The sequence below is a fragment of the Perognathus longimembris genome, chromosome 25 (assembly GCF_023159225.1).
Source record: "Perognathus longimembris pacificus isolate PPM17 chromosome 25, ASM2315922v1, whole genome shotgun sequence".
Classification (NCBI taxonomy): Eukaryota; Metazoa; Chordata; class Mammalia; order Rodentia; family Heteromyidae; genus Perognathus; species Perognathus longimembris.
The window spans coordinates 1,763,384-1,787,991 of NC_063185.1; the positions used below are offsets into that span (position 1 = coordinate 1,763,384).

The following is a 24,608-nucleotide window of genomic DNA, read 5'->3' on the forward strand; positions in this document are numbered from 1 at the left end:
TTCAAGTAATCAGTACTTCTGAATGAAATGTTCATGGTAAAATCTTTATTAGAACTTAATGATAGGGCTGGGGATATGGCCTAGTGGCAAGAGTGCCTGCCTCATATACATGAGGCCCTGGGTTCGATTCCCCAGCACCACATATACAGAAAATGGCCAGAAGTGGCGCTGTGGCTCAAGTGGCAGAGTGCTAACCTTGAGCAAAAAGAAGCCAGGGACAGTGCTCAGGCCCAGAGGACTGGCCAAAAAAAAAAAAGAACTTAATGATAAATAAAACGTGTGAGACTACTCAGTGCAATGTATTTGCAAATCCCTGCTTAATACTTCATTATAACCTATTTCCTACCAAACTTTGTATTTAAGGAGACTTTTAATGTCTCTCCTCTAAGAAATCAGTGTTTCTCAGAGTATGTGTTTTGTCCCGGAAGCCATGCAGAACATTTCTATCTGGCCTTATTAAGATGATGTAGCACTTGAGGACAAAGATGCAGCACAGGAGCCCTGAACTGGAGGCCAAGATGGAGAAGACCTCCACAGCCACCATGACCTTGACCTTGGCACTGTGGTAGACAGGCAGGAAGGTGAGCCACACACTGCAGAACACCAGCATGCTGAAGGTCAGCAACTTGGCTTCATTGAAGGTGTCAGGTAAGTTCCTGGCCAGGAAAGCCACAGTGAAGCTGGCCAGGGCCAGGGAGCCCAGGTATCCCAAGACACAGTAGAAGGCAGTGAGGGAGCCCTTGTTACACAGGAGGATGATGTGGCCATGTTCAGAGTGTGCGTCTGTATCAATTAAGGGAGGAGAGGCTCCCAGTCAGATTACACAGAGAATCATCTTGATCAGAGTGCAGATGGGAATGATGAAGTTCGGAGCCCTTGACATCACGAGCCACCTCATCCTTCTCCCTGGAGAAGTGACCTTGAAGTCCAGAACTATAGTGACAGTTTTGGCCAAGACAGCAGAAACAGCTACAGTGAACATAACTCCAAATGTGGTTTGCTGTAGAATGCAGGTGACTGTGTTGGGACCGCCAATAAAGAGCAAGGAATAGAGTAAACAGGAGATGAGGGAAATGAGCAGGATGTAGCATAGAGCCTGGTTATTTGCCTTGACAATGGGCGTGTTGTGATGTTTCACAAAGACCCCAAGAACAACTGCTGTGAATGTAGATAAGCAAAGAGCCATGCAGGCCAAGGCCATCCCCAAGAGCTCCCCATAAGCCAGGAAGCTTGCAGCTCTCAGGAGGCACTGGTTTCTTGGTGTATTGGCATACTGATGATCTGGGCACGTCACACACTGCTCCATGTATGGTAAGGAAGTCAAGTAACTGTTAGTCCCTTCTCAGTACATTAAAGGAAACTAGGAAACCCCTATACAGAGATAATCCTGACATGTCAATACTTACTAGCATAAAGTAAATATTACCAAGTATTACCTGACATCTTCAGAATTATTTTATGTCTTTATCATAATCCATTACTAGTTCCTACATTCTCCTTCTTTCAGCCTGATTGAAACTTAATTACTTGCAGTGACTATCATACCTATTATTTTTTCCACTTGTAATATCTTCATAATTATTTATTCTGGCATAATAATTTTCAACTTGTGTGCATAACTCAAATACCTCATTCAATATTGTGGATAGTAAAACTTGCATTTCCCTCTATGACTCCTTACAATATACATAAGAGCACTGTGACCCTAATGCTGAAGTTTTATATTTTTCTGTCCCACACACTGGTAAAGCAGTGGTGAACCAAAAATCAAATTACTCATTGAAGGTATAAATTCATACTATACACTATAGTTGTTCCTGCATCTTAACACCAAAACCAACCAACATCACTTGCTCTACTTCAAGAGCAGTTCTGGGCACAAGGAAACAAAGATATGAACGTTTTGTGTTTTCAAGGTAAATTTGAAGAACGTGGAAAGCTTATACTTAACAAGGCTTCATGTGATGGCAGTTAAACTTAGTTATTGAGAAGTTGGATAAAAAAAGCATACAAAAGAGTCGAAAAAATTAATCCTGTTTGTAATTCAGAGATCCTGATTTGTTTCTTTTTTCAAGAAGCTACATCATCCATTGTTGCAATTAAATCACTAAGTGAAGGAACTAGGAATTTGATTCTATAATCCTAATATAGTACATTTTGCATGACTTGTATGCATTGGGGAATCTAAGAGAAAGTATAAATTTCTCCCTCAGCCACGAATTTACCTGTCTCATTAGCAATGTCATCCTGTGAGCAAGGGGTACAATCAAAGCAACAGGCAGCCTTTCCCTCCTGATGCGATTTTCTGAATCCTGGACCACAACTTTCACAGCAGACAGACTGAGGAGGCTGATGGAAACCTGGTAGGTATCAGAAACTCTTCATATTTTGACCTAACCCTCCAAGATGTTCATTATTTTAAAGAATTAGATTATTAAGCACAGTATTCTATGCACACAAATCCAGTCAGTAAATTGAATGCTGCTATAGATTCTCTACCATGTGATCCCAAGTGGCTAATGTAGCATATCCTTGATCTCTAGACTGTTGAACTATTGAGAAGTATGAGACCTTTAAAAGATCAGAGATTAGTGGTTTCCTTGAATTCATGCCTTTATATGGTGTCTCCTAATCATAGGTGAAATTGTGAAGAGCAAGGAGGAAGAATCCTCTTTGAAACTTTAAAACTATACTGTAAAGAATGCACAGATTTCCTTTTATAGGGTTATGTGAACCTCATACGCATAGTATCTGCTTCTGACTTTTCCAGTGGCCACAGTTCTTTCCATGATTCCTCTCACAGAACATGTCTAATTTCCAGGCCAACTATGTATTTAAGGAGACCTCCACAGAAGGGAGCAAGATACACATTTATGCCACCTAAAGTGATTCTTCAGGTACTCTGTCACTGTGAGAAATGTGCTAAAAATATGCAATTTATATTCGATGACCATATTCTAAATCAACATAAGAAACTTTGGATTTCTTTTTCATTGTGATGCCTATCCTGGGGCTTGAATTGAAGCTCTGGACACTGTTAGTGGGCTTTGTTTGCACAAGGTTAGCACTGTACACTTGATCCACAATTCCACCGGATCTTTTAGTGAGCAATTGAGATAAGAATCTCACAGATTGTTCTCCCAGGTCAGGCTTTAAACTAATCTGTGAGCTTAGATGTGAAGATGTTAACTTGCTGAACACTTTGGATTACAGATAAGAGCCACCAGCACCCCAAATTGCTTTTTCGTGGTGGTTAAATGAAGATAAGAGTGTCACAGGTGTTTCTGCTTGGACTGATGTCAAATCATGATATTTAGATTTCAGCCACCAGAATAGGTAGGACTCAAGGAGTAAGTTGTTGGTATCCAACCAATATGAATATATATGTAATTTTATATATGTAAATTATCACAATTTATATATTATATATATAATTTTGCTTCTCTATGTGTCTTTATAATCATTACAACTAAATCCAACTCACTTCTGTGGTTCTTATAGTCCACTCTACCATATCTTCAGAAAAAGACAGTTGCTGACCTTGTAGAGCACAAGGAGAAAACTTTCCTACTTTCCACTTAAGTTCAAGACCTTCTGGAAAATTCCAAATGTTCATAATGTCATACTCTGCCTCCAGTTTCTTTTTCTCATACAAAATCACTTGATCTCCAGCAGGATTATGGAAGTGAATATTCTTCCAAAAAGGGTGCAGCTAGAAAGATACATCATCTTATGGTGAAGTACATTCCAGAGTTAACACAGAAAACCTGAACTAAGAAAAGCTCCTCATTGCCTTAAATTTCTGGATCAGATGATTATCACAGACACCTCATGGGTTACACCAGAGGAAAATCTATGGAAGAATAAAAATAAACTTTCTAAATCAAAATGAGTAGAAATCTTTTGAAGAGAAACTAATTCCCTGTAAATAGTCTAGTATTAGGCAATTCTTAATTGCTTAGCTCCAGTTTGACACAAGCACTAACTTTATGAATGTCTCTAGTTTGTGTTTGCTACATTAGTAATACCCAATGTACAATGAAACTAATTAACTCTCAAAAATATGAATGTTTCTTTGAGCAGGTCATCTTTTGCTACTATGTAAGAAACTCATAGGGAAAGGGTGTATTTACAGTTTTCAAGCCATCAGCTACAAGTATGCTGAGGACATTTGTAACTGACAGAATTTACAGAACATGGAATTAGTTTTGTCCTTGTTACTGGCCTGTTTCCTGAAAAGCACATGAACATATGTCTACAGTAGTTCACAGACATTTAAACAATTATAGTTTCTTGGGTTTTGGAAAGATAACAGAAACGTTTCATTTCATATGCTAAGAAAACCATCTAAGGAATGACTGTTCATAGTGTGTGGAACCTGAAACAAAAGGCCTTACTTGTGCAGGGAAAGGCACTGTCTCTTTTCTGTTTCCCATGTTTTGTACTTCTGCTTGATGAAGAAGCATCTCATGGGCCACAGCATATACAGTGTTGTATATATTGTAACTGTCTCCAGACATAGTCATATCAAAAATGTGCCCAGGCAACCAATCCAAGGAGGCATCACGAGGACAGTTCTCCCATGTTCCACAGTCAGACTCAGAATCTGAGCAATTAGAAGAGACAAACCACAGCCAAGCAAGGAAAAAGTCCTCTGGGTATGTGGAAAGGATCACTGCCTTGACAAAATCTGTGAATCCGGGAACATCTGGGTGATGGTGTGAAAAAGATAGAGGCACATCGGAGGTACCCAGTATGAAATATCTCCTCCTCATGGTTAAATCCCACTGTAAGTTCATGATACAAACTTTTTCTTTTAGTAAATATTGCTCAACATACATGATTAAATGTAGTAGGGATTCATTATCACTATATATGATAAGGACATTTGCTGAAGATTTATTAATCTGGTCATAATATGACAAGAATTTAAATGACATGACATAGTTTGTGATCTCTAGCTGGAAGTCTACACAAACTCTGTTCTTGGCCATCTCTTTTTTCAATACAGGAAGAATCCATAAACCATTCTCATCTTGTAGTGTTAACAGGCCCACCCAGTTCCAGCTGAAGTGAAGCAGTAAGTAGACCATGGCAGTGGCCATCGATGTGTCCTTTGGGGCCATCTGATATAGAGCAGGGAACTTGTTATGGTCACTCAGGCCATCATCTAAAGGCCCAAAGGAAAGCTAGAGGGAATGAAAATGTATTGCTCCATGAATGAGAAGATTTCTATCCACCACAGTCTCAGGCACGATGTATGTTAAGTAGCCAATTGAAGTAGATGTAAGGTTTTTATTTTAGCATTTAAATTTTAGTATTGATGTGACATATCAATTTGTTTGTACAATGCCTCTTGATCTTTGTCACTATTTCCATCAAATCTTCATATGTATGTATATATATATATATACATATATATATATAATATATCAATCCAACCCATGCCCTGACTTTCCTAATCCTATTTGTACATAAGTACACTGAATATTGTATTGTATTTTCTCACACATGTACTCACTAATTATATGTTCTTTTGCACATTCCCTTAACACCTATCCTCTGTCAGACAAAGTATGACTCATTTTTCTGGTGTTCATTTTTTATACTGTCTTTAGTTGACCAGAGGGGTTATACCAGGTAATTCCACCTTGTAGGTACCATACTTTACAGCTTAACCTTGTATATGTGCAAATTGATTTGTGTGTGATCCATATTTATGTCATATTTTATGTTCATATTTTAGATTAAACTTTCACATATAAGAGGAGAAATGCTCCCTTTCTCTTTGTGAGCCTGACTTCTTTATTCAACACAATACCTTGCTCATGTTTCTGAGTGTGTGTGCACATGTGTGTGTCTGTTAGTGCGGGAGCATCAACCTAGTGCCTCATGCACTTCCTGTGTTTTTTTCCCTCAATGCTAGCACTCTGCTACTTCAACCACATTTTATTCCCTTCGTTTTCCTGGTTAATTAGTAGCATATGTCCTGGGTAGCTAGGATTCCACTTGTGAGTTACCAGCACCAGGCTCAATGTATCTTTACACACTAAAGTCATTTTTCATTTCCTGGTATTTAAAAGAAAATAATTGATAAAGATTTGTCTGCTCAAACTTTTTCATCACCTTTATCAAATAACCTTTACTATTAACTTTCATAAGTGTAACCATTACCTTGAATTATTCTGTTCTAGTATCACAAACTTAATAGGTTCACAAATCTGGTCTCTTCCTCTCATTTTCTTCTTATAACTGGTATGGCACCAAATTAGATATTTCTTTTCAATATCACTCTACTTCTCCCCACTCTCACCTGTGGAAACCTGTAGAGGTCCAGAAATGTCCCAATTTGGGCAGATGTTAATCCTGTTGGTCCTGTTAGTACTGCTATAGCCGTGGTCTCTCTCTCTCTTACAGGAGTAGTTTGGAATGTTGTAGTTCCCAAAGAAGCTAACAAAGGGATTTTTAAATGCTTCCCAAGCCTCTATTTGAACATTACAGATATCAAACTCCAGAGTCACGTTATGTAAAAGATCAGGGTTTTTGTTGATTTCTTCAACAGCCAAAGTCAAGGCCAAAATGAACTGGTAGTTCTTGAAGTTAAGCCTGGGAAATAAGCATCGAAATTTAAGAGGAGTACTTCGAAGGTCATGATTTTTATGGATGTGTAAATATTATCCCTAATAGGAATTGGATGTGAATGCAGTGTCTTATGTATGCATATAGGATTAGGTAGGATGTGAATATAATTTGTCATGAATGACATTCAGTAACTTAAGCAGAGAAAGAGCTTACTTATTCTCCATTACCAAATGCACCACCACAAAAACTTGTTGTCCCTTAAACACAGAACAGGATTTCATGAGGCTCCAAATATTCTATTGCTATTATCTTGGAGTAATTAGCCTCACCTGTGTGAAAACTCTTATGTGTTGAGTCACTCCAGTTTGTTACGATGATATCAAGCATATAAAAATGTCTGAGCTGGAGATGCATTCTAGAAACATGGCATGAAAATGCTGCTCTCCTGTGGTAGAGGAGTTGATATTTCTGATATAGTAATTAATTTGTTAATTAAATACTTGTAACTTCCAGTTGAAAAAAAAAACATTGAAAGAGCCTGTGGATTAGTACCTTAAATTTCCCCATGGAGATAGATTGAGTTTATATTTTCATTGTTTATTTCTGTCTTGGTAAAGGTCTTCTCATAAATGCAATAACTAGAGGCTTCTCATTTCAGTGATGACTTTTTAAATATACTCATAGGTAGATAATTTACAGTCCTTTTAGTCATTCCTGAACATTTGTACCTGGATCCAACTCTTTACAAAACAAACCACTATTTTTCATGCAAATGTTGTGGAACATAGAAGTACCTTCTGAAAATCATTGCTTAATTAATTTACTAGCAAATATGATAAGGAAGAGGTAAATTTGTCCCAAGTATACTGTGTGTATGGAAATGTATGGAAATATAAAGGTGGAACCCCTTCAAATCATGATTTGTACTAATTTACAAATTAAGTGAAAACATTTTAAAAATCCAAAAGAATTGCCATTTTGCGGATGGCATATAAGAATTAAATATTGGAGATACATCAAGTAGTCAGGTCTACCTGTGCCTGTAATCCTAGCTGATAAGAGGCTGATGTCTAAGGTTCCTGAATGAAAGCCAGCTGGGACAGAAAAGTCCATAATACTCTTCTCTCCAGTTAACCAGAAATAAGCCAGAAGTGGAGGTATGGCTCAAATGATAGAGCGTCAGCCTTGAGAGACAAGGTCAATTAAGTGTGCAACTCAGGCCAATCATTAGTGGCTCCTACCTGTAATGCTAGTGACCTAAGTCTGCTGAAAATGAACAGGTAAATTTAGAGATATGGGAGGGAAATAAGTATGTGGGACAAGATATAAACATGGCCATATAGAGAAGGTGACTATAATCAAAGTACATGACAAAGAAGAACCAGTTATCTGGCACGAGTACAATATTGTATAACAATTGAGAGTCATTGTCAGAATATCAGTGGATGTAGAATTCAGTCAAATATCTCATTCACTGATATCTAGTTGCAGTGGTCCAGTTACCTACAAGAAAGACTTCGTGAATGAATATTGCTGTATGTTATCAATACCATGTATAATAATTTACATAACCCATACCATACTTCTCTTCCTATCTGTGGGTAGATAAGAAATATCCACCAGCTTAAACTGTAATACTTAATGCGTCTATCTTAGCACAGTAACCAAAATATTCAAACCTATTTTGGGAAATTAAGAGAAGGAAAGTCAGCACAACATGGGTAGATAGGGAGGCATAAGTAAAATAAGCTAAGCCTGGCACTGAAGCCTCTTATCTGTAGCCGTAGCTACTCTGAAGTCTGGGATCTGAGGATTATGTTTTGAACCTAGCTTGGGCAAGTATGTCTGGGAGAATCTTAATCTCCATTTAATACCAAAAAACTGGCAGATATGGAGTCGTGGCTCAAGTAGTAGAGCAGTAGACTTGAGCCAAAAGGCTCAGGTACAATAAATAGCCAAGCCCTGGGTCCTCAAGAACAGCACAAAAGAAAGAAAGCTAAGCAAATATGTCAGTGACATATAAGATAAAGACACATGTCTTCTCTAGCAGGGAAAAGTTTTTTATCCTTGCCATTGTGGCTCCCAACTGGGCACAGGAACCTCAGGATATACATGTCACCCAAGCACTTGAAAAAGAATGAAAATGATAGAGGCAATGACAATTTCTCTTGCAATAGGTATGGACTAGACTGCTAAAATTTCTTGAAGTTCCATACAGCCATTTTTGCCTCGCTTTCCTTCTTTTTGTTCTGTTCTTTTCCTTTCTTTTGTGTATATTTTTGTGTATATATTTTTGTGTATATTTGTGTATATTTGTGCCATTTATTATTGTCACTCCAGGTTGAACGCCAGGGATATACATGTGCATGAGTAAAAACTACCATGGGCAGATAAAATTCTATCATAAGGGATATTTTATAGTCCCTGGTTTATGGCTGGATTGTGGAGTGTATCTGACATGAAGTAATGACACTGTGCTTAGTTTGAAACAATAAATACTTGTCTACAATAAAAGAGAGTGTGCATATGTGTCTCTCTCTCTCTCTCTCTCTCTCTCTCTGTGTGTGTGTGTGTGTGCGTGTGTGTGTGTCCTGGTGCTTGAGATCAGAGGCCAGATACTGTCCCTGAGCTCATTTGCTCAAGGCTAGCACTCTGCTACTTGACCTACAGCTCTCCTTCCAGTGTTACATAGTTAATTGGAGATAAAATCGCACATAATTTTATTCCCAGGCTTGCTTCAAACCTCAACCCTCAGATACCAGACTCCTGAGTAGTTAAGACTGTAGTCATGAGCCACCAGCCTACAATAAGAATTTTCCTTCATGTCCTCCTTATGTAAGTTTTACCAAAGAGATCTCAGACCACTTGTCTGTGGGGAAGGAAATCTGTCTGAAGCCTTTTAGTACAGAACTCATGTCAATGATTCAGGATGTTTGGAATCACATCATTTCATTCCCTGCAGTGACAGCTTGGATAGAGAAGATAAAGGGCTGCCCATCCTGAGAACAACTCAGTAAATGGAAATAAAATGAGGAGTTACTTACAGAATGTTCTGTTCATCTCCAGAATCATTGCTGTTACTGCAATCTGTTCCCAAAGTATAGAGAGGGAAAAACCCAGCAAACATTGCCTCTCCATCCCTATGTGCTCGCTACTTCATGGAAGAAAAGCAGCTAGTGCCAGCCAAGGACCCGACAGGGAGGGGAAGCTGGAGAAGAAGGAGTGGAAAAACCAAAAGGCACATCCTTGGAGAAGCAGCCAAGCTGAAATCCTGGCTGGAAATGAGGCCCACAATGTCAGATGTGTATATTCTTCTGTGTGTGTGTGTGTGTGTGTGTGTGTGTGTGTGTGTGTGTGTGTGTGTGTGTGTGTGTGTGTTGAAAGACATGTATACTGTAGCCCAACTTTCATCGAAGCCTCTTAGGAATCCCCAGGAAGAATGTGTAAACCCTTTCCTGGAGCTCTGCTGCTGCGGCCTTGCACGCAGGAGAAAAACATGAGTTGGACAACATGTTTGCAGATTCTCTGTCCTCATCGCAGGTGCTGTGATTTCCTCCAAGACCACAGATAGTGAGGGCCCTGGGATGAAGTTACCTTTGATGTTTTTGGTGCAATGCCTGTGTCAAGAAACTTTTTGCAGGAAAGGCATTTGGGATGATGCATCTGGATTACATCTGTAATCCATTTCAAGTGCACAGTAAAATACCCTTACCCCACCAAAAAAAAACCCATGCCAGTGAGATGTCAACCAAAGATCATACCCTAACCCTGGTAAATTAGCACACCCATTGTCCAAAACCATTAGAGAACATAGGTGGTTGATTCAATCAATTTTCAAAAAGAATTCCATGTACAGAGGCCTCCACAAATATATCCATGGACTATTGCCATGTTCCTGAAACCATAGATTCAGTCTAGTGATTGCTTACTTTGTTGTACTAAAGGTTTTTAGTTGGATGTAAATCCCTTGGTCAATTCTTGCTCTAATTTACTGAGCTGTTTGGGGTTTTAATCAGGAAGTTACTGCCTAAATGAAATATTTCCTTGCTTTTGTTATCCATATTGGAGTTCTGTATCTCAAGTGTTAGCTCCTTAATATCTCGATGCTAGGATTATTCGATGCCAAGGATTACTCATGACTTTGGGCATCCTGGGATAGCTGGCCTCGGTGTCCAGGGAAGATGGCTGCCATTGTGTTCCCAGAGAAAGGAGCTTTGTGAGAGCAAACATTGGATCAGCACATGTGTTGGCCTAGTGTGTACATGTGAGGCCTTTATAACCACAGGCAACATGACTAGCTCATAAACTAAGAATCTCCCTGTGGCCAGCAGTCACTCAAAAGACAAGTGGATCAAGATTGGACTCAATGGAATTCTACATTTCCATGATATAGAATGATACTGTGTCATTCATAAGGAAAGGGAAAGATGTGGAGGAATTATATTAAAGCCAGACAAGCAGAAACATAGATTGCAGGGATTTCCTCATGTTTTTTAACAATAATATGCATATAAATCAACAAGTAAACACCTTGGATGGTAAAAGAGAAAAAAAACTAACAAATTTGGCCATGGTACATTATACTGACTCCAAACATTCACACCATGGATTCCTCTATCTATATCTGCTTTTTTTTGTTAAGGTGGGGTATTGTGATTCATTAGGTGGTAGTATATATTGTTGCAATCAGTAAACCATTATGTCATGAGATTAGAGGTAAACTGGATTCGAAGGATATTAGGATGAGCCACTTCAACACAGATAAAATGAATACTGATACAGTCTTGCTCAAAGAAACAACTAGGGATCAACAGACTAAAGAAAACAAAGGGCTGAAGGGCCAGGAGATAGGAAAATGAGTTGGGGTGAAATTAGAAGTAAGATGAAGTGATATAATAAAAAATAAAGGAGGTGAAAATGAGAGTAATGGACTATAGGGAAGTAAAGGAACAGAAAGAGGAAAACTAAGAAACAAAAGAAAAAGAGAAAAAAGAATTAAAGAAGAAAATTATAATAAGAAAAGGAAAAAGACAATATAACAAAGAAAGAATATATATACATACATATATATATATATATTAGTAATACTAAACTTAAAAACACTACAATTGAGAAACAGAGACTGGAGTAATCAAAATAATGTTTGAAGAGGGTCGAAGATTTCAGGTAACTTTTGAGGATTTTGCTGTCTCCTGACACTTTTAAGGAGAAAGGCTGGAGTCAGGGCTCTGTATCACAGCTGTTTATCCATATGGATTACAGAGGTTGGGAAAAGCATTTCACCTGTTCTGTTTTGTCTTTAGGTGGTTGGTAAGACAGGATATTTTCTTGCAATGGAGAAAGGCTGAAAAGGGGCATTTTGAAACACAGCTTGATGGACAAAAACTTTGTGTGTTTGATTGTTGGTGTGTCTGTACAGTATGTTTTTTTGTCAGTGGTGGGACTTGAACTCTGGGCATTGTCCCTTCACTTCTTGCTTAAGGCTACTTCTCTACCTGTTTGAGCCATGGCAACACTTCTGTGCAGTGTGAGTCTTAAGGACTGGTGTATGTGTAAAGCTACTGTGTTCTGAGTCATCGGAGCATCTTTGTTTTTCGTAATCATCTTCCACATGGGGAGAATGGATGTTAAGGCGATGTCTCCGGTGCCAGCCCTCTGTCGTTTCAGGAAGGCCGGTGGTGACCACATAGAATGAACACCTGCTTTACAGTGGTTTCTTCACTGGAGGTAGTGCAGTAGGACTAAGATCTGAACTCGTGGGGACTATGTTAAGTATAGGTGGTGTCACAATGGCATGGTAGGACATCCAGTTGGTAGCGAAGAATGACACTGGGTTCAAGAAACACCACAGGTTTGGTGTTACAAGTGTTGGAAGAGAAATAGCTTTGCAGATCATCACCTTCTGTGCCTCTGGGAGAATGATGACTGCTTACAATGTGGTCTAGGTGAGAGACATTTCTTATAGCTTTACCATCACTCATGGTTTTGCCTATCTTGGATTCTGGGTTACTCTTTTGATTTTCAGCTACTCATGCAGCAACAGTTTAGTTGGTAGCTTACCTGTTATGAATTACTGCACCTACGGTGAATGTTAAAGTCTTTTCCACGTTGTTTTCTTAGTCATAGCTCTCCCTATATGTCTAGATTTCTTTCTTTTAAAAAAATTGAGTATGCGATTGATGTTGTCTGAAAATTCATTGCATCATAAGTTACTTTAACACATTTGGAAACACTGATAATGTAATGGTTTTGAATAATTCAAAATTAATAGGAAAATTTTCTATTGCATTCATTTCATCTGAATTTTTAATGGCTATTTGTATGGAGCTTATATCCTATGCTGTCTCTCAAATTATTTGAAATATTTTCCAGTTTATTGTCTCTTCATTATTATATTTAGATAATTCAAATAGAAAGTGATTAATGATCTAGTCAGCTTAATAGGCATATTCCAACGTTTTCTATTTGGTTAGTCCTTACAGAATAAGCAAAAACTTCTCATGCTTTCTGTGCCTTCATTATAATTTGGTGCTTTTATGTATTTTTTCTGCTCCTTTTGGAAATAAAGTAAATTGTTGTGTATTGTTAGTGATTTCCCACTTGCTGACATAGATGTACAACTCATCTAAGTGGTCTTTCCACAGTGTACTGTTTCACAGGTAGTGCAACGACCTTACATGTCTCCAGTCCTGGTGTCCAGCCCTTAAACAACTGAAATCATTCACTTTATATTATCATTACTATAAACTCCTACTACACGGTTATATTCCAATTTTGTTAGAAACCATTGTCTGTGAATAAAGATTTGAATAAAGTTGATATGTTTTGGCACATCCAGATAATTATACTATATACTATGTTTTTTAATGTAATCAGTTTTTAATGTACCTTTTCCTTTTCTGTAGAAAAATCAGTTTTTAAAAATCAATTGCCACTATGCAAAAGCTGATGATAAAATAACTTCAATTTATTGTTTTTTCAGGCTATATAGTTTCGTTAATTTTTTCTTCCCAACACTTTCTATTGCCATTGTTCTCATGCCCCATTGAGCAAATGTAGACATGACTTCTTTTAAGTGACTTTATTCATGCATAATTTCTTTGTAGTCTTTTTGATGATTTCTAATTATTGGGTGAAATTAGTATACAAACTTATTTTCCCCTTGTTTTTTTTTAACTGTATATTTTTTTTTTTGTCTTTTCTGTTTTGGTACTGGGGATCGAACCCAGGATGTTGCACTTGGTAGGCAAGTGCTTTGCCACTGAGGTACATCCCAGCCCTTTCCCCTTCTTTTTGAGAATATTTTTCTCATTATGGTGGCTGTGAGCACTTTCATTTCCATTGATAAGTTATTTCCCTGTTTCATTATTCATATTTATACTATTTACATCCATATTTTATTTTCATATTTTATTTCTTCATTGTCATTGGACAGTGGGATTTGAATAGGAAAATGGTATAAAATCACACCTCAGATTCATTTTTTCTCATTGTGGGACTCTTCATTTGTATACATTTCTGAGGTGGCTAGGCATTTGGGAAATCTATTTTGTGTCAAAATGTTATCAACACCCCAATTTTTCAATCTGGAGTCCCACCCTTTTCCCAAAAATGTCAGAAGTAGTCAGAGAATTTCTTCTCAACTGAGTGTTTGTGTGTGTGTGTGTATGTGTGTGTGTGTGTGTGTGTAGAGGTCATGGGGCTTGAAATGAGGGCCTGGGTGCTGTCCTTAGGTTTTGTACTCCGATTACTAATCTGCCACTTGAAGCACAGCTTCATTTCTGGATCTTTGGCACAAGGGGGAAGTGGTGGTTAACTGGACATATGGTCTCAGGGATTGCAACAATATACACTAATCTGATGGATAAAAGGAATACATTTTACCAAACATGTAAGTTTTACCTTATGAGGACCTATTTCTTTGAGGATATATTCTGTTTCAGAAGCCATGAAGACAGTTGCTGTCTGGCCTTAACAAGATGATGAAGCACTTAGGGGCAAAAATGCAGCCCAGGAGCCCTGCACTGGAGGCCAAGATGGAGAAGACCTCCACAGCCACCATGACCTTGACCTTGGCACTGTGGTAGACAGGCAGGAAGGTGAGCCACACACTGCAGAACACCAGCATGCTGAAGGTCAGGAACTTGGCTTCATTGAAGGTGTCAGGCAGGTTCCTGGCAGGAAAGCCACAGTGAAGCTGGCCAGGGCCAGGGAACCCAGGTATCCCAAGACACAGTAGAAGGCAGTGAGGGAGCCCTTGTTACACAGGATGATGAGGTGGCCATGTTCAGAGTGTGTGTCTGTGTCAATGAAAGGAGGAGAGGTTCCCAGCCAGATTCCACAGAGAGTCACCTGGACCAGGGTGCAGATGGGAATGATGAAGTTAGGAGCTCCTGACCAGCAACTACCTCATCCTTCTCCCTGGAGAAGTGACCTTGAAGGCCAGAACCACAGTTACAGTTTGGGCCAAAACAGCAGAAATGGCTACAGTGAACACAACTCCAAATGTGGTTTGCTGTAGAACGCAGGTGACTGTGTTGGAACGGCCAATAAAGAAAGAGCAAGGAACAGAGGAAACAGAAAATGAGGGAGATGAGCAGGATGTAGCTGAGAGCCTGGTTATTTGCCTTGACAATGGAGGTGTTTTGATGTTTCACAAAGACCCTAAGAACAACTTCTGTGAGTGTAGATAAACCAAGAGCCATGCAGGCCAAGGCCATCCCCAAGGGCTCCCCATAAGCCAGGAAGCTTGCAGCTCTTGGCAGTCATTGGTTTATCTATATGTTGGCATACTGGTGATCTGGGCACTCCACACACTGCTCCATATCTGGTGAGAAGTTCAATAACCATCAGTCCCTTTCCAGTACTTTGCAGGAAATTAAGAAACCCATACATAGAGATAAATCTGGCATGTTGATACTTTGTATCATAAAGTAAAAATACCAACTATTACCAAACATGTCCAGTATGCTTTTTATGTCTGTATTATATTCCCACCTTCACTCTCTTTTTTATGTCAGATTGAAACTTTTAACTTGCAGTGAATTTCACCCATACTATTTCTCGTCATTTATAATATCTTCACAATTGTTTTCTGTACCTCTTTGTGTTGTCATAATAATTTTCAGCCTGTACGTACAATCAAATACCACATTAACTCTCATGGATTGTAAAGCTTGCACTCCGTTCTATAAGAGTATTGGGACTCTTCCTCAAACTTGTGTATTGTTCTCAAGTATGCCCCTGTAAAGTGGCGGTCAACAGGGAATCAAACCATGAATGGAAGGTATAAAATCATGCTATGCAAAATACTTGTTCCTCCTTTGTACCCTAAAGTCATCTCATAATATTCACACTGTTGAAAGAACAGTTCTGATCAGAATGAAATAAAGATGGACATGTCTGTGTTTTCTTTGTATTTCATGTGTAATTTTAAGGAACATGACAACTTTGTTCTTAAGAATGCATTGCACTTCAAATGATAGCAGTTGATCTTACATGATTAATAAGTTGAACACACCTGAATACAAAGGAGTAGAACAAAATTAATCCTATTTTCTATTCAGAGCCCATGTTTTCTTTATTTGTTTCAAGAAGCTTTATCACCCTTGTTACAATCTAATTGCTATGTGAGGGAAGGAATTTGATTCTACAATCTGAATACATGACTTTGTGCATTGCCTTGGATTGGGGTATTCCAGGAGTGAGTATGAATTTCTCCCTCAGCCATAAAGTTACCTGTCTCATTAGCAATGCCATCTTCTGAGCAGGGAGTGCAATCAAAACAACAGACACCCTTTCCCTCCTGAGGCAATTTTCTGAATCCAGGACCACAACTTTCACAGCAGACTGACTGAGGAGGCTGATGGAAATCTGATAGTTATCAGTAACTGTTCAAAGTTTTACCTAAACTTGGAAAAAATTATACTAAGTGGAGTGAGCCAGACCCAAAGAAACATGGACTCTATGGTCTCCCTTATTGGGAATAATTAGTACAGGTTTAGGCAAGTAGTAGCACAGCATCACAAGAGCCCAATAGCTATACCCTTATGAACACATAAGATGATGCTAAGTGAAATGAACTCCATGTTATGGAAACGATTGTTATATCACAGTTGTAACTGCTTTCAATGTCCCATCTGTATCTGTAGCTTCTATTATTGATGATGTTATTGTATCACCTTCTAGTGGTTGTACCTACACTATCTCTGTAATCTTATCTGAGTATATTGGAAACTGTGTATACTGGTATTAGAAGTAGGAAATTGAAAGGGAATACCAAAATTGAGAGACACAGGGTAAAAAAAGACAAACAACTACAAAAGCAATTCTTGCAAAACTGTTTGGTGAGAGTGAACTGAACACATCAGGGGGGGAAAGGGAAAGGGGGTATGAGGGACAAGGTAACAAACAGTACAAGAAATGTATCCAATGCCTAACGTATGAAAGTGTAACCTCTTTGTACATCAGTTTGATAATAAAAATTTGGAAAAAACAAACAAAATAAACAACAAAGTTTTACCTAACTTATTAAAAAGTCCATTCTTTTAAACAATTGGATTATTAAGTGGAAAGTTTTAAGCACATAAATCCAGTCCATAAATTGAATACTGTTATCCATTCCATATCAAGTGATCACAAAAGCCTTGAGACCTTTAAGAATTTATACCTTAATGGCAGAAAGTAAATGCTATTTGCCAGCCCTATGGAGATTCCTTTGAATTCATGTTGTCTCCTGTTAATCTGTGAGATTGTGAATAGCAAGGAGAAGTAATTCTCCTTTTAGCTTTAAAAGTATGCTATAAATAATGCACAGACTTCCCTTTTATAAGGTGATGTGAACCCTCTATCCACCATACCTTCTTACATGTCAGTGTCCATCAGTTGATTCCACATGTAAACTTTGCCAGGTGTTAGGAACCTGCTAAGAATTATGCAGTTTATATTTTATGACATTATTCTAAATCCACATTAGCAACTCTGAATTTCTCTTTTGTTGCTACTCCTGGTGCTTAGACTGTTTTTGCTCAAGGTTAACATTGTACCACTTGATCCACAGCTTAACCTGAGCTTTTTGGTGATCACTTGAGATAAGACTCTCAGAGATTGTTTTGGCCAGGTCAGGCTTTAAAGTGTCCCATAATCTTAGATCTCAGGATTTAAGTCTCCTGATTGCACAGTATTAAAGGCATGCGCTACCAATGTCCAAACTTGCTTTTTTGGTGGTTAAATGAGTATAAGAGTCATATAGGTGTTCCTGCTTGAACTGAATTCAAACCATGATCTTCAGATCTCAGCCACCTGAGTAGGTAGTATTTCAGGACTAAATTCCTGACATCCAATCAGATATACATTTATGGGTGAATTTTTTCTCTTCCTTTTGTGTCCCTAAAGCATTATAATTAAATCTAACCCACCTCTGTGGTCTCTATGGCCCACTGTGCCATATCAACATTTAAAGACATCTGATGACCAGGTAGGGCATATGGAGAAAACCTTCCTAATTTCACCTTAAATTCAAGACCTTCTGGAAAAGTCCAAATGTTCACAATGTCATATTCTGCCTCAAAATTCCTTTTCTCATCCCAAATCACTTGATCTCTAGCAGGATTATGAAACTGGATGTTCTTCAGGAAATGATGCAGCTAAAAAGATACAGCATCTTATATTAAAGTACATCCCAGAGTGAAGAGAAAAAAAATCTAAACCCAGAAAAACTCCTGATTTCTATGTATATATGACTCAGAATTTAAGAATAGCCAAGACACCCCCTGAAGTATACCAGAAGAAATTGTATGGATGGAATAAATATAATCTTTCAGAATCCAAAGGTGTAGAAAGTCTCTTTTCCAAAGAAACCAATTGCATATAAATAGTCATCATGGACACAATTCTCAGTTGCCTGGCTACAGTTTGCCAAAACATGCTAATTTTATGAACGTCTCTAGTGTATGCTTGCTACATTAGAGATACCTAAAGTGCAATGAAATCATGTCAGTTATGAAAAATATGTGTAATTCAGTTCAACATGTCATCCATTGCTATCATGTAAGAAACTCATAGGGAAAAAGTGCTTTTACACTTTTCAAAATGTCTGCTAGGAGTATATTGATGCTATTTGTAAATGAAAGAATTTATCGAACATCAATTTAATTTTGTCACCATTAGTGGCCTGAAAACCATCTAAGAAGTGACTTTGCTTACAATATGTGCCACCTGTAACAGAAGGCCTTACTTGTGCAGGGGAAGACACTTTCTCTTTTCTGTTTCCCATTGCTTGTACTTCTGCTTGATGAAGAAGCATCTCATGGAGAGCCTTGGCCACAGCATAGACAGGGTTGTATATATTGTAACTGTCTCCAGACACAGTCAAGTCAAAAGTGTGCCCAGGCAACCAATCCAAGGATGCTTCATGAGGACAGTTCTCCCATGTTATTTACAGTCAGACTCAGAATCAGAGCAATTAAAAGAGAGAAACCACAGCCAAGCAAGGAAAACGTCTTTTGGGTATGTGGAAGGGTTCACTGCCTTGACAAAATCTGTGAATGCTGAAACATCTGGGCAATGGAGAAATGGAGAAAATGAGACGGACATGGAATGATCCTAGAATGAAATATCTCCTTCTCCTGGTGAAGTCCTACTGTCAGTTCAGGATACAAACTTTGCCTTTTAAGAAATACTGCTCTATACACTTAATTACATCGAGTATGGATTCATTATCACTATATATGATGAGGACATTTGCTGATGACTTATTAATCAGGTCATGAAGTAACAGGAATTGAAATGACAGGACATAGTTTGGGACTGTTAGCTCAAAGTCTACACAAACTCTATGTCTGGCCATCTGTTTTCTCAATTTGGGAAGAATCCACAAACCAATCTCATCTTTTAAGGTAAACAGTCCCACCCAGTTCCAATGGAAATGAAGCAGTAAGGAGCCCATGGAAGTGGCCATCGCTATGTCCTTTGTGGCCATCTGATAGAGACCAGGGAACCTGTTCTGGTCACTCAGTGCTTGATCAAAAGTCCCAAAGGTAAGCTAAAGAGAATGAAAATGAGATGTTCCATGAATAATAAGATTTCTATCCATCCCAGTCTCAAACATGATGTTATATTATGGTAACCAGCTGAAGTAGATGAAAGGTACTTTTCTATTAGTATTAAAAATAAATTTTAATAGTTTATTACATATCAATTTGTTCATACAATGCCTCTTTAACTCTGCCAGTACTTCTATCAGGTCTTCCCATCGATATCAATCTTACCGATTCCCTGACTTTCCTAGTTCTATTTTCACTTATGTACATTGAATATTGTATTTTTCCAACCCTCTTTCTCTGCTCCTTTGCACATTCCTTTAACATATATACCCCTCAGACAAGGTACGTTTCATTTTTCTTGTGTTCCTTTTATATACTGTCGGTTAGTTGACCAGGGAAGTTAAACCATGGAATTCCACCTCTATGTGTACCATACTTAACCTTGTATATGCAAATGAATATGTTTTGGGCCCACACATATTTTGTATTTCATATTTCTGTACATATTTTAGATTTAACTTCCAGATGTGAAAGAATATATGCCTCCTTTCTCTTTCTGAGGGTGACTTACTTCATTCAACACGATACCTTTTTTATGCTCCAGAGACAGAGAGAAGCAGAGAAATAGAGAGAGAAAGAGAGAGAGAGAGAGAGAGACCTCATTAGCTCAGAGACATGTACTCAGGGCCTTATGGATGTTCTTAGTTTTTTCTTTCAAGGCTAGCAGTCTACACCTTGAACCACATACTTCTTGTTCTTTTTTCCTGGTTATTTGAAGATACGTATTCTCAGTAGCTAGGATTACAGTTGTGAGTCACCAATGTCCATCTCAATATATATTTATACTTTGAAGTCATTTTTCATTTCCTGATTTTTAAAGAAAATAATTGATAACACTTAAAATTTCAGATAATCCATTTGTCTGCTCTATGTTTTTTCATCCTTTTTGCTGAACATTGGGAGTACATTTCCCCTTTCTTTGAATTCCTACTCTTTACTATCACAAAATTTGATAGTTTCCTAAATCCAGTCCTTTTATATCATTTTCTTCTTATATCTGAAATGGCAACAAATGAGAGGTTTGTAAAATATCACTCAACTTCCTCTGCCCTCACCTGTGGAAGCATGTAGAGGTCTAGAAATATCCCAATTCTGGCCGATGTTAATCCTGATGGTCCTGTTAGTACTCCTATAGACTTGCTCTCTCTCTTACAGGAGTAGTTTGGACTGTTGTAATTCCCAAAGAGGCTAAGAAAGGGATTTTTAAAAGCTTTCCAAGCTTCTATTTGAACATTACAGATATCAAACCCCATAGTCAAATTATGTAAAAGATCAGGGTTTTTGTTGATCTCTTCAATAGCAAAAGCCAGTGCCAAAACACGCTGGTAGTTCTTGAAGGTAAGCCTGGGAAATGAGCATTGAAATTTAAGAGGAATATTTAAAAATTTTTAACTTTGATAAATTGAGTGCTTGCTCCCCTCCCAATGAGTATGTTCCACCATTACCCCAAATTTGGATGGAATGTAAATGTAGTGACTTATGCTTTTATAGAGGATTTGATGAGGAAATTAATGAGATTCAGAAACTTACTTAAGCTGAGAGAGAATATGCTTATTCTCTGTTACCACATGCACCAGAGCAAAAAAACTCTTTCCCATTAAATATGGAATAGGATTTCCTGAGAAACCAGATATTCTATGGCCTTTATTTTGGAGTAGGGAGCTCCACCTGTGTGAAAAATCTTATGTTTTAAGTCACTCAGTTGTGGCTCAAGTGGTAGAACAATAGCCTTGAGCAAACAAAAGCTAAGGACAATGCCCAGGCTTTGGGTTCCCAGTACCAGAAGAAAAAAAAAATACAGATTAGGAAACATACCAGTGACAGATAAGATAAAGACATATATCTTCCATGGCAAGCAAGAGCATGATTTTTATCCCAGCCATCTTGGCCCCAAACTGTGGACAGTGACCTCAGAATACACTTGTCACACAGCACTTGAAAAGGAATGAATATGAAAGGGGAAATGACATTTTCTCTTGCAACAGGCATGGATTCTGCAGCTAAGAGTTGATGAAGTTCCACATAGCTATTTTTCTTTTCTTTTCTTTCGTATACCCTTTTATTACTAAGAGACTGCTACAACAGAAAGCCAAGGCTGTGCACGTGCAGACGGAAAACAGAACTCACCATAGGCAGATAACATTCTCTTTTAAGGGATCTTTTATAATGCCTGGTTATGTCTGGATTGTGGAGCATATGTGACATGAAATAATGACACAATGCTTAATTTGAAACTAACAATTTTTCTACAATAAAAGAGAGATGTGTGTGTGTGTGTGTGTGTGTGTGTGTGTGTGTGTGTGCCCTAGCACTTGAAATCAGAGCCCAGATACTATCCTTGAGCTTACTCTACCACTTGACCTACAGCTCTCCTTCCAGGTGTTGGTGGTTACTTGGAAATAAATGTCTCAATGATTTCTATGCCTGGCCTGTTTACAAACCCCAATCCTTAGATAGCAGCCTCATGAGTATTTAGGATCATTCTCACGAGCCATGAGCCACAAGAAGAACTTTTATAAATATCCTCACAACATAATGGTTAGCAAATAAATCACAGACCACTGTCCTTTGGGGAAGAAAATGCATCTGCAGCCTTTTAGTACAGAACTCATGCCACTGACTCAGGTGGTTTGTAATCACATCACTTCAACCTTGCCAATGATGGCTGGGATGGAGGAGACACAGTGATAGTGCAATGGAGTGAAGAGTTCACAGGCCTGGAAAGACAGGAAACTCCAGGTGCTCCCCTACTAGCTGGCAGAAAATGACTCCACAGTCGATTCAAAATAAAATAATTGTGTCTGGCGCACAGGGATGAGAGGTCAGTGTAGAGATGACGACAGAGAACATTTGTTTGGGCACCCAGAGTTCCCACAACCATTGCCCATCCTGAAAACAAAACAGTAAATGGAAATTAAATGATGTATTACTTATGCCTTATGCAGTTCATTCCTGAAAATCTTGCTCTGACTGCCATCTGTTCCCAAAGTGTAGAGAGGGAAAAACCCAGCAATCATCGCATCTCCATTCATGTGGGCTTGCTGCTTCATGGTAGAAAAGCAGCTAGTGCCAGCTAAGCACTTCTCAAGGAGGGGAAGCTGGAGAAGGAGTATGAAAATCAAAAGACACATACTGAAAGCATCTACCAAGCTGAAATCCTAGCTGGAAATGAGGCCCACAGTATCCTGTGTGTATAGTCATATATCTTTGTATAGGTGCACATGTGTCTTTTTATTGACAGACACGTATACTATAGCCTCCTTTCATGGAAGCCTCTTGCAAATCCCTAGAAAGAATATGTAAAACTCTTTCCTGGGGCTCTGCAGGTGCAGCCTTGCATGCAGGAGAAAAATATGAGTTGGACAACATGTTTGCAGATTCTCTTTCTTCTTCACAGGCGCCATACTTTGCTGCAAGATGACAGATTGTGAGGCCCAGGGATGGAGTTATCCCTAATATATTGGATCCAACATCTGTGTCACGAAACCTATGTATATGAAAGCTATGTGTGATGATGCACCTGGATTGCACTAGAGGATACTGTGTCACACATACAGTGAAACGATCAGACAAAAAATCCTTTGCAAGGATACATCAAATAACCAAAGGTATGAGGGCATCATACCCAGATGGTCACTTCACCCACCCCATTTCCCTAACATCCACCGCACATTGCTAGCTGATTCCAACAGTTTTCCATAAGAATTCCCTATACAGAGGCCTGCACACATGCATCCATGTGCTATTGCCTAAGGAAGCATTGGTGCTACCAAAACCAGCAATTACATGTCAGTATTTCAAGGTCAATGGCGAAATTGGGTTGCACATTTATATTGTGAGCTTTCTTGTTCAAACAAATTTCATGCTCTCTTTTTTTATTTTTTAATTATTTTAATTATTGCACAATAGAAAGAGTAAACAGTGTCTTGTAGACTGCCAAGCAGACAGTATACATGCAATGAAGAGAACAATCTTTATTCCCTCATAAATATATCTTCTATATCCAAAATAAATATTCTCTGTCTTGAATCCTGATCTTTAGGCATGTTGTTTTCTGTGCTTAATGTTCCTTTCTCCTTTTCCTTTACACGTTCTATACCCAGGCAGCTCCAACTTACACCACTTATGAAAAGTTTCAGGTAGTACAGTACATCAAATCACAGATTTTTTTATTGACCAACATATATATAACATATATAATTATACCTATATGACATATATTAAATACCATAGTGTGACATATAATCTATATTTTGTTGGCATATATTAAAGTGTACATAGTAGGGCCTTCACTATGACATTTTCATCATTCATATTCACCTTTCCTCTTATTCTTTCCTTTTTTTCTTTTTTTATAGGATTGAACTTTATTTTATTTTTATTTTATTTTTTTAATTTTCAAACTGATGTACAGAGAGGTTCCAGTTTTATACGTTAGGCATTGGATACATTTCTTATACTGTTTGTTACCCCCTCCAATGGTGCTGCTGAAACCAGCAATTACATGTCACTATATCATGGTCAATGCCAAAATTGGGTTGCACATTGATATTGTGAGCTTTCTTGTTCAAACTACTTTAGTACTCTCTTTTTTTTCATCTTGTAATTATTTATTGCACAATAGAAAGCGTAAACAGTGTCTTGTAGACTGCCAAGCAGACAGTATGTGTGCAATGAAGAGAACAATCTTTATTCCCTCATAAATATATCTTCTATATCCAAAATAAATATGTTCTGTCTTGAATCCTGATCTTTAGGCATGCTAATTTCTATGTTTGATGTTCCTTTCTCCTTTTCCTTTACACGTTCTATACCCAGCCAGCTCCAACTTACGGCATGAGCTCATACTTATGAAAAGCTTCAGGTGGTACAGTACATCAAATCACAGATTTTTTATTGACCAACATATATATGATATATATA

The 24,608-nt window shown here is 38.2% G+C and overlaps 1 pseudogene; it reads right to left on the reverse strand.

Moving 5' to 3' along the window:
• Window positions 1-370: 370 nt before the first annotated feature.
• LOC125341760 lies at window positions 371-24,523 on the reverse strand (annotated as a pseudogene).
• Between the last annotated feature and the right edge of the window lie 85 nt (window positions 24,524-24,608).